We start from the raw sequence: 12,042 nt of genomic DNA on the forward strand, positions 1-12,042 counted from the left end.
AGACTGTGGAGATCTCCTTAGACATATAAAACCCCAGCTGAATACAGGCTAAGACCAAACTTCTGTCACTGACCCTGCTTGCAGGACTGCATGGTCTCCAGAGGTCTTTTTCAACCCCACTACTCTGAGATTTCAGCCCTTTACTCAACTGAAAATCCACTAGCAGTGCAGCATAGGCTCTGAACTGTAATCACTCATACTGAGTGTACCATCTTGAGTGAGCTTGTGTGATTGTGGTTTTACAAAGCAAATCTTTTGTTTGCAAACTCCCTATCAGTCCCTGTCGCTTTTTGTCAGGTCACAGCCCAGATGCCCTGGAAGAGCAGCAATTTCCCTGTGTTGTGGCAAGTGATTGTGTATGTAATCATTAATTTCTGAACAGTAGGTATTAATAGAAAATTTCATTTCCTTAGGAGCCTCTGATGAGGGATTTTTGCCAAAATCTTTCTGAAAACTGCAGATGCTGTGATAGAAGCTGAATGACTCTTAGACTTAGTCACAGTTCATCTCACAGCGATGTTCTTCCACCTGCTTTACCTGCAGGGAATAGTTTTGGGGTATAAAAGCTGAAAGGTCTTTTGCCTTTGAATCTCAACAGAACCTCTTTATTTGCTCATAGGTAATAATGAGCTCATTTTAGAAGTTTATTGACAGGAAAAGGATTTGTTTGTCTAATAACTAACCTAGAGTAATAGTTACAGTTATTAACTATTTGCCCTATTTTTGTAAAGTTGTCCCTCTGGCCTCCTTCATCCCAGAAATTATTACCCTTAGCTTCAATTACATGGTCCCTTGGTACCTTCAAATTGATTTACAAAGGTTTTGTACCTGTAAAGGGCTGTAGCTCCTGAGCAGAACTGCAGCTATTTTTTTTTCCAGGTCTTTATGAATCCTACAGCTATTGATAGCAAATGCTACCAGCTTTGGGGATAATACAGAGTAGCTAGCAAGTGCACTGGTGTTAATAGAGCTGTCTGTGGTATTTCATATTTCCTGAGATGAGGACTGCAGAGACTTGTTAATTACACCTGTGTATGTACCCCAAATGAAGGCCCCCACAAGGAATTGGGAGGTTTCACCCAAGCATTGCTGCTGCTGGCTGACACTGCATTCTGCAGCCCTTTGAAACATATTTTAAAAAGATAGGTCTTTGGCTCTCAGGCAGACATGGCTCTGTCAGAGGATGGAAATGAAGGGAGGAGCATCTCCACAGTCTGCAGCATTCTTCATGAGAAGTGAGACAGAGTGCTTTGCTGCTGGAAGGGCTGGGTTAAGTATGCTGTGGGCCCTAGGTGAAGTACTGCCTCTGTTTCTTAATTTAAGAGGAATTTTACTGAAATCACTTTTAAATTCAGACTTTTATTCTGCACTCAAAACAAAACTTCAGGGTCTTATATGTACAAGCTACAGATTGCATTCATAACTGAAATAGAGAAAGAGTGGTCTCTAGACTTCTGGGTAACAAAACTGTAAATCACAGCTGACACCTTTTTTTGAATGATATTAGGCTTGACACTCAACAGAGACAAATAACATGGTTTTATTTGTAACATATGTCAGTGCAGCTGATTTTTAGTCAGCTTTAACTCTAAAGGAGACCACTTACTGTGTAATTTACTATCATCATAATCCAGAAAAATCCACAAAGAATGTTATTTGTGGAAAAATTAATTTCATCTAATCAGTCTTTATTTCTGAGCTCAAGAGGGTTGACAATTATTCTCTTGCTGGGGTATACAACTTGCAATGAATACTTTTTACATTGTTCCCCTTGGTCACTATGGTTAAGTATACTACTCTTCTGATATTATTTAATTTTTCAATATTTATATATGCTAATTCAATAGGAAAACAAGCCATAAAATGATGTCTTTATATGCTTCTTTTGGTGATCCTTAAGTCAATGAAGAGTATATTTTGGCTTCCATGAGCAGTGGTCTTGGTAGTTCTTTCAAAAGTACTTAGGTGACTACTTCATTGTTGCATGTTTCTTGTTATCACTGTAAATAGTTGACAGAGCTTTTAACTTTACATTTAGTTTTGTACATCATTTTACAGTAGACCTCTGTTTTCCAAGGTTTGAAAATAATATACATCTTTACAAGATATCTTTTATGCAGTATATAACATATGTGTAGATACAGATCCTCAGCTGCTCCTTATGCAGCCTTCCTTGGTCGCTGGAATGACTGAAAATTTAATCCAAAGCATTGTCAAAAATACTTTCCAGACTCTCCCTGCTGCAACAGAGACTTAAATGCATCATGTTCAGAATATCTAAAACTGAATTATTACTTTATAATCTTTGCACAGCCTCTTGTTTGTATTAGCAAGACCTGGCAGTAGAGTGTTAGGTGAACATTGTTCAACTCTTCAATACAGAACTAGTAAAGCTGAGCATGTTTTGGCAGTAAGTTGCCCAAGAAAAAGAACAACTTTACATAAAGCAAAAGCAATTAAACAATTTACTGTTGTCTTCAGCAACCTTGGCACTTATTAATCTTAAGATATACCAAACACATGGACAATAAAAAGCATAATTTGACATGTGTATTTATATAAATGTTTATATAAAATTAATATTTTCTATTTATTGCCTTAAGCCTGTTCACCACCAAATTAATCAGGACTTACTACAGAGGATTAGAGAATGGGTAAAAAGGAAGGGACCACAGTGGCTCATCTGATCCAACTTTCCAGCCAAGCAAGGTCATCCAAGAGCATATTGCCTTCCTCCTTAAAATATTTCATCGTCAGATTTGCAAGACACCTCTATGGGAGTAAACTATAGAAACAGTTTCATCTGGCTTTTGTGTATGTATCTTGGCATAAAAATTTAATTGCCTGTATGGCATACATTTGCAGCAGATTTCCCACTAGATGATTTTGTGGCTCTTTTTGGTTTATGTTTTCTATTTTAATAGTTAAAAAAAAAATTGCAAAGAAGTCTTTCTGTCCATAGAGTGACAACCCAAGTGTGAGAATTCTTCACATTTCTTGAGGCATGCTTGTTTGGGAGAGAGCTGGTTAACCAGTTCAAAAGGTTACCCAGCCCCTGTTTCCTACATATTTTTGTTTGGTTTGTTGTGCTGTAATGGGACAGTCTCCCTGGGATTCACAACTCAAGTGAAAATGATTATTTGAGTTGTACTTCCTTTTAATCCCTCTTGTCAATGCTGTTCCTCACTGTTGAACTTGTGTAATTCAGAGTCAGTGTTACCAGATTGCTTTTGTCAGTACCAGCACATTAACATGCACAAAAGGGACTGGTTTTGTACCCTGAAATATAAACTGTCACTAAAAGAGCTTGTACAGTTTGGCAAAACTGGAAATAACTGGCATTCAAAGCAGCAAATTGACTTCTAGGTGCTGAATATTCAGCGTTTATAAAGTCATCATGAGAAATTCATTATTGAAGGCTCTTTGCATTAAATTTCCTGGGTTTGCTTTCTCATCAACTTAATAAACATAGGAAGGCTTACTTAAATCCTAGTCCTCATTCTGCCTGTTCTAGAGGGCTTTTAGTTATCCAATAAGAAAGTAATTTGTTGTTAATTGCATTCTGTAAAGCTGGACTTGATGGAAAGTGTGAAGACTTGTGGTTTGAATACTCCTGCAGTGTTTACTGCAATGCTCTTTGCTTGAATTCTACATGGTAGATCTAACTTAATTAATGAATTCTTAAGTTCTCCTGTTGGATAAGGATTGATTTCTGCTCTCATGTTACTGTTGATGAGTCTGATTTATTGTGGAAAACACACCTAAGCATAGCTGATTTACTAATTTTTCTTCTCTTTATTTGCTATTCCAGTTCTATCACTGTCCTAACCCATGTAAAGCTCAGACAACACCATCCAGATCCCCAAGGCATTTAAAATGAAATAAAAATATGAAGTAAAATGAAGTAAAAATATGAATGTTGTTAGCAGCACACAGCATTCCAAAGGTAGATTCTGAGATGGAATAAATCAGCCTTGGAGTGATCACAACTTACCCCTAGCTGGTAAAGCTTAATCACTAAGTAGGTAATGATTTTTCTAAAAAGTCACTTATTGCTTTGGGCTTTTGTTTTCACAGTTTATGCTTTGAAGAGGTTACATGTCGTTTATAGGTTGTTTTGGCACTGGCTGCTCAGTGGCTGGGATTTTTCTTAAATTTAAACCCCAAGGCTTGGGGTGGCTAGTGGATGAGGGGGATAATGCTTCCCCACACCAGCTCCCTGGAACTGAGTGTCCTTGGTCTGTTATTACTGTTAAAAGTATGTAAGACATGTATGGAAGGGGCAGTCAGAATGCTGAAGAACTTCTTTCCTTGGTGGCTTTCCTGAAGAAATGAGATTTCTAACAAAAAGGGGTTGTGAATAAAGATTAGTCCATAAAGTGTAAAGTGTAATGCAGTTGCCTGATGATGGAGAAGGTGTTCCTGCACAAGATTAGAATGTAAAGAAAGACTATACAGTACAGGAAGATATAAAGTCTGTGTCCATCATGTGAGATCTTATGGATTGAATATATTAGGGTTTTCAGGGCTCTCAGAGCTAGTTTTGTGCATATGTTATTAAGCATCTTTTGAAAATTAGTTGGGTTTGGTTACAAAGAAAAATGAGAAGTTATGGCAAGATTCTGTGTAATATAAAGTAATTTTTAATTCCGGGAGACAGACACAGTCTCATTGTCATTGAAAGTGTCTAAGTCCACATAATACACAAGAACATGATCTTGTCATGTTCATGCAAGTAGCTCTCTGAGAAAAGTTCTTTATTTGATTTGCTTGAACTTTTCATTCACGCTTTGTTGGAATATGTCCTTGATCTTTTATCAGAGGAACCTGATCCCCAGTTCTCCATATTGTGTGACTGGTGTCCAATCTTGCCACCTTTTACTCGAGTAAGCAATGCCTAGTTATTTTAATTTGTCTTTTATGGAGCTATGTGTGGATGGAGGGAGAGCAGAATTTCCTTGTTGGTGAGCCAGGCAGTTTCAGAGTAGGAAACTGGGAGATTGGGCTAGTAAGGAAAATAGACTCTTTTAACTTTTTCACCATGTGAAAAGTAAAAATATAACCTGAATATTGAATTGCTTTGGATATTAATGACCATTGTAGAAAAATACAACTGCCACAGGAGAAAAAATCATCCTTTATTGAAGCTGGTGTTCAGTTTCTTATACCCATCATCATCACCCTGCACAGCAATCCTGACCTGCAGGTATTAAGCCTGAAATTTGCAGAATTGCATCACTCCTTCTATCCTTCCTGAACCTCTGCTTAAAGTAAGGAAGTCACAGCAGGGCACTTTGTCTCTTCAGTGGTGGGAGAGAGAGCACCCCTAATGCTACTGAATTTGGGAAGAATGCCAGTTCTGCCACTTAAGAACACAAAATTAAAATTAATTCTGCCTAATTACTCATTAAGATTAAAAAAAGAAAAAATAAAGTTCATGACCTACTTGGTGGTCTGAAGACATCTAGCTTGCAGAGATTCTGATAGCTGTGATTTAAATTGTACCCCAGCAGTGTAAATAAGAAAGGAAAGAGCTGGCATCGCAGGAAGCACATTGCAGAAATTGTACCTCATTACTACATGAGAAGGCAGTAAATGAGGTTTATATAATCAGCTTTGGACAACTTCATCTTCAAAATGCAGAGATAAGTATTAAAATCTAGAACTGGCTTTCCTTAATAACATTTTTAAAGGCTGTTTGACTTCATTCAAAACTAACTCTCCTTTAAAACTGTTTTTATTAGTTAAAGCCTGACTTGAACACAACCTTTTTCACTGATCAGACAGGTGGCTCATGTGTGACTTTGTGCTGGTTCTTGTCTTGCTCTGACAGTGCTGATCACACCCCAGACCTTCCATTGCCTGGAGAACTTACATCAGGGTAAATGTGAATCTGTCCATAGGGTTGGTTTGATAGCACAGTGGTGTGTGTTAGAATGAACAGCCATATTTTAAGAGACAATGTCTATCTTATGCTGCCTCCCACTGCCCAGCCCACCCTGTTGCACTGCCCTGAGGCAATGGGGAAGTGAATCCTCTGAGGACTGCTAACCACAGGCTGTGTTTTCATCCAGAGGGAGAGCAGCCCTCAGGTGGGATATCCACACTTCATCTGTTGAACAGTCTCTAACAGCACCTTAATTTTTATTTTGTTTTCTGTAAGAACCTGGTTAAGTCTCTGCTTCTGAGTTTATAAGCAGCCACTCTCCTATGAAATATGTGAATATTTAAATTCTGATTGCTCCCCTTTGCATCCTGCAAAGGAAATGAGATTAAGTGATTGGTATCAGATTGAACACCTGCACATGTAAAAGACAACAATTAAAATAACTGTATTAACCTTGTGTAATCAGGTTTTCCTTGCCATTGGTACACCTACAGCAGTACTGTGGTTTCTCAACAGCTTACACAATGGTCTTTGAGTGTGCTTTCTTGTGCACACACACACAGAGTCCAACCAGAATAACATTATTCATTATATCAGTTGAAAAAAGATGAGATGCTTTGGGATTTTCACCTGAGAGGTTTCTAAAACTTCATATCAGAAGACATTGAACTGCCTGGTGTAGCTGAAGTTAACCCTTCTTTCAGCTAGACAAATGCAGTCTGTGGCTTCCAAAAGTCCCCTTCAATATTTTCATGGTTCTGTGAAACACCACGGTGCATTGCCTTCATACCAGGTGCAGTTACAGTGCTTCTAAAATTGCTATTATCAAAATGTAGGAAAAAAGGGTCTAAAACTTTCTCACAAGGAGAGGTGCAGGGGCAGGCAGCAATATCTGCTTTCTGGTGGCCATCAATAGGACCTGAGGGAACAGCATGAAGCTGTGTCAGGGAGGTTTAGGTTGGATATTAGGGAAAAGTTCTCCATCCAGAGGTGGCTGGGCACTGGAAGAGGCTCCCCAGGGAAGTGATCACAGCACCAAGCCTGACAGAGTTCAAGAAGTGTTTGAACAATGCTCTCAGGCACATGGTGTGACTCCTGGGGCTGTCCTGTGCAGGGCCAGGAGCTGGACTTTAATGGTCCGTGTGGGTCCTTTCCAAATCACTTTATTCTATGATTCTATGAAGAAGCAAACCAGCCAGTTCATCCTCCTGTGCCCTTGGTCTTCTGAGCAATACCCTGCAGGGCAGAAAGCACCACCCTTTTTTGAGTGCATGACTCATTTTTAGGCCCAGCATGTAAAGTTTGCACTTCAGCTTTTGCAAAGAAGGAACTGTCCAGATGACCAAAGCACAGGGTACAAATCATGCCTGCTGGCTGTCCAGCATGTCCCATGAGCACTTACACATCCCAAAAGCAGGATTTCTCCTTCCCCAAAACACTGGCCTTGCTCTCTTTGGCATAAGATCTGATCGAGCAGTCTTATCAAGTGGTGGTGGCAAAGAGAGCCCATTCAGAAATCTGGTGACTTTGTAGCACTTAGTTAGGAGGAATATGTTTTTGTTGTGAGCTGCTGAGATAGTCACTGCTGTTCAGGTTCTGGAATGAGCATCTCCACAGGCAGGTAAAGCCAGGAGTGCCTGTCTGCCCCTCCATTCCTCTCCAGTCACCATTTAGAGGAAGTCACTGCCCTTGGAGAACTCACCCCAGATCCATTCTGAGGTTTGTTATGGTGTTATGTTTGTTTGGGTCTTGCTTTGGTTCGGTTTGCCTGTTTGGTTGAGGGGTTTTGTTTGTCTCTTTGGATTTTTTTTTGTCTGTTATTTACACTATCACACATTTCTGTGAGACCTTCTCACCAATTTAGGGGGGAAAAAACAAAAAAAAAAAAAAACAAAACAAAACAAAAAAACCCCCCAAACCCCCAAGAAACAAACCAGAAGCTAAACCAGTGCACGCGGTTGAAACTTGTTATTTGGTGCCACCTGGTGTTGGCGAGTCCGGCCGAGGCGGGCGCGGTGCCGGGGCGGATGGCGCGGCGGGCGCTGCGGGGCGGGCGCCGGTGCGGGGCGGGCGCTGCGGGAGCCGCTCCGCGCCCGCAGCCGGGCAAAGGCGCTCGGCAAGGAACTCACCCCGCCCCGACCGCTCTGGGCTTTCCTGCCCGACCGGCGGCCAGTCCGCGCTGGAATTCGCCGGGACAGACGGCAGAGGGCATGAGTGAATGCCTTAAGCTTCGGGGCTTGCTTCTGACGGGAACCTGAATCTCTCTGGAAGTGTAAATGTACCCTTCCTCTTCAACCTTTTCCCCCCTCTTTTTAGCATGATGTTGGTTATATTTGTCATTGATTTCTGCATGCTTTGTTTTAATTTCTGCGTATTTCTGTTATGTACCTCCTGTACAAATACAAAGCAAAACATTGCGGAAGAACCCAGGTCTATTCTGCCTGAGGGGATGGGAATGTACCCGTTAAAAAAAGACTAAAATGTTCGGCATACGGCTGAGGAAGTCTAAGCTTCAGGAAGAATAGCAAAAAGCTCAAAGCCGTTTTTCCCTCCTTACTGCTCGGTTATTGCAAAAAGAGTCAACTGAGACGTCCTTTTGATGGGAGTATTGCTGGGTTTACCAGACCCGGTGGAGTGCCTTTTTAAATCTGTGAGACTGATCAAAAGAAAACACTCAGCTACTCTAATCCTTTATAGGCATGTTTCACTCTTGTACTATTTAATTTCTGATAGGCAAGTTCAGGACTGAACTAATTTATTCCTGGCATGAAGCCTGGGATGTAACATGCCAAAGAGCAGTATATAATAACTACAATTGGATGGAGGAGCGTAGGTCAGCACATGTTTCACACCACTCCTTTTACTACTGGAGTCATGGGGTAAAATCTACTCTTTTTGCCAACTTTGGTGAAGGTGTAAATGCACATGCACAATGTAATGGCTTTAAATCTTGGAATCCTACTTGTATGCACCAGATGGATCTTGTATAAATGTTCCACTTTACAGCATGTTAGCATTTGCTAGTAGTTAGCCGGAGGTTATAGCTGCCAGACTTCTTTGTGGCAGTTTCCAGGCTTAAAAAAAAAAAAAAAAGGCAAAAAGGGAAAACACAAACAGAGAAAACAACCACCCACACAAGAGGGAATGTCTGAATAATAGATAAAACTAGTTTTAAGAATTGCATGTACCTGTGTTTGTTCGTGAATAGTATTTGATTTGACTTGTCCTGATTTGAACTACATGGGGTACATGGATATTAGGATTTTTGAGACTTTTTCAACCACTACCTTATCAGTAGTGGTTGAAAAAGTCTTATAAATGTTTGTGTATTGTACATAGGATTATGCCTATCATATATATATATGTACAAGTGTATATGTTTTCCTTAAGTCCAATTCTGGAACCTAGATAGGTTCCAAATTTAACAATAATTTAACTTGATTATATGGGTCAGAAGTATTTTTCAGATAAGCACTACCATACATAAAATGCATTTGTGCTATCTGAATTTTTTAAATGCTTTTGTCTTTGCTAACTAGAAGTCTAACTCTTCCAGACTACATCTTGAAGACATGATAATATGTATTTTAGGAGGCCATGAATTCTTGCCTCCAGTCCAAATTTGCTATTCTATATACTTCAGGCATATATTAATGGTCTTGGAAAATATGCTTTAGAGTGCTTACTTTTCATATTTCTCAATTTCTCTTTCCTTTTCATTTTCCTTTAGAATTAAATATGTAATTGCTGCTGGAGGGAAAAAAAAAAAAACTAAGACAAAGGTTCCAAAAACACTGAAGAAAAATTCACCAGTTTTATGATGCATGTATATAAAACCTAAAATACTGACTAGGCAATTGTTAGAAATGGGGCAAAGCCAGGCCTTTCTTAGCTGGTGTCTTTCTCTTGTTTTCCTTCTACTGCCTGATTCCCACTTCCTCCCACAACTTTCTTGTACTCCAAGCAACAAACACTTTTTGTCCTAATGAAAAGCATGTCAACACTTCAGTTCCAACATTACTGTTACAGGTGTGTAGTAAGAGGTACATGGTGCTGCTCCAGTGACATCCAGGAGGATTTCATCACACTGACATGGGACAGTGGGGTGCTGTTAGTCCTGCCAAGTGCAAGGGACATCTTCATCCCTCACTCTCTCCCCTGAGTGTGTCAGAAATTCAAAGCTTTGGTATAATCTGGCTGCAACCCTGAAAAGGCAGCGCCTCCGGGCATGGAGAGGAGCATCCAGCCATGCTTGATGCTCCTCTGGAAGTCAGTGGCTGCAAAACTCCCCCTGCTTTGCACCAAAGGCATTGGAAGTCACACTCCTGGGCTCTCAAAGTATAGCACATGGGCCCTGTTTGTGTGCTCATTTTAACTTAAGCAGGTGCTTGCTTTGGGGGATCAGTCTGGCAAGACCTGTGTCTGTCCTCTGCTAAACCTGGACAGCACCACTCCTGACAACGGGCTCTCAGGTGATGCCAATTTGTAAATTGTGATTTCCCTCCTCTACGAGGTCATGTTCAAAGTCTTTTGTTGTGAGGGAATTTTTTTTTTCCCCCTAAGTTCCTTCCGTAGGTGAAGAAGAAAACACTGTGATTTCTGTGCTCATAGCCAAATGTCACAACCTCCTCTGCTGCCTTTCTCTACAAGATCTTGCCATTGCCCCTGCATTTAACTTCAGGGAATGGTCTCATGTAACATTTATAGATGATCATGTCACATTTGTAAAAATGTAGTTTAAAATGTCTGGAAATTTAATAGTTACACTTCCCACTATGGAAAGCACATTTGCAGAAAAACTAATTGTTACCAATAGCTCCAATTGCCAGCCTGGATCATTAAACTTTGCCTTGGGTCAGCCTTTCACTCTGCCTGATTGTTAAGTACAGATTAAGAGGCTGTTGCTAGCATTAACTTTGGACTCATGAGACATCACTGTTCCCAAATTTTGTGCACTTTATCTGAGAAAGCTCCAGCAGCAGAGCACTTTTCTTAAAACTTCCATTAGGGACCAGCTTTCAGAGGGACTGAGGGCTGTAATCTGATTTTTGCTTCCCCCTGGATGCAGAGGATACAGGCTTCTGCTTGTCTCACGCTGCAGCCTGGCCCCTCCCTGCTGCCTTCAACAGCTGAGGAATTGTTGAATGGCCACGGTCTGGGGGCCGTGTCCTTTTGTGCTGGGACACATTCCCTCCTGCTCGGTGGAACATTTTAAGCTTTGGAAGCGTTCGCTTCTGAGCTCACCGCACATTTTAATTCTGCGCTGCTGGCCAGGATTGGTGTATGTGGGAGAAGAGAGCTTCAAAACACCTTCGGATGTGGTTTCCTAAAAGCTTATTTACCTATGAATTGTTAAAAAAAGAAAAAAAAAAAAAGAAGAAGAAGAAACATGTGTATCACACTGGGCCGTGCAGTGTTTCCAGGCACATCTTACCGATTAAAAAAAAAATCTTTCCTGCCTGTTGAATTTATGGCTGAGATAGCCAGATTACTAGAAACACTTATGTGTTTAATCTTTTCATGTTTTGAGCGGGAGAAGGTAAGGCAAGGAAAATGCCATAGAATTGCTTTTTATTTTGTGGAGGCTGTAAATTCTGTTATGGAAAATGTAATAAAGAAGCAGCTTAAACAGAAAGAGTGGCTGTGCGAAATCGCGATATTTCCATTGGGTGAAAACAAATCCTAACTTTATGTACGTTTCCCTGGAGAGATGTAATGTGAATGCTTACAGCTGGTTTTAGTTTCTTATTCCCTGATTAGGTTTAAATTAAAGGAAGGATGTCATATTGAATTATGAAAAATTACTTATTTGGGGTATTTTGGTTTATACGTACTTTCTGTCACAGTCTCACTGTGGCATTCACAAGGACCTACTGAACATGTGCACACAAATAATATTAAAAGTGAACTGGCTGCAGTGTAGTGCTTCTGACAGAGAAATGTGTCCACCTTCCACCAGGCAGGGAAAACTACCCTGCTATGCTGAGCCTTCCCCTGCAAGACAGGTTGGTTGCTGGCTGAGAAATAGGGGCTGTGTCCTACTGAAACCTCACCTGCAGCACCCTCTGCTCCAGGGGGCCCTGCTGAGGGAGAGAGCCCAGAACAGAGAGAACAAGTTCCCCAAGACAGCCAGTGTATCCAAAGCTGAACAATGC

This window comes from Haemorhous mexicanus, chromosome 4 (assembly GCF_027477595.1).
Source record: "Haemorhous mexicanus isolate bHaeMex1 chromosome 4, bHaeMex1.pri, whole genome shotgun sequence".
NCBI lineage: Eukaryota > Metazoa > Chordata > Aves > Passeriformes > Fringillidae > Haemorhous > Haemorhous mexicanus.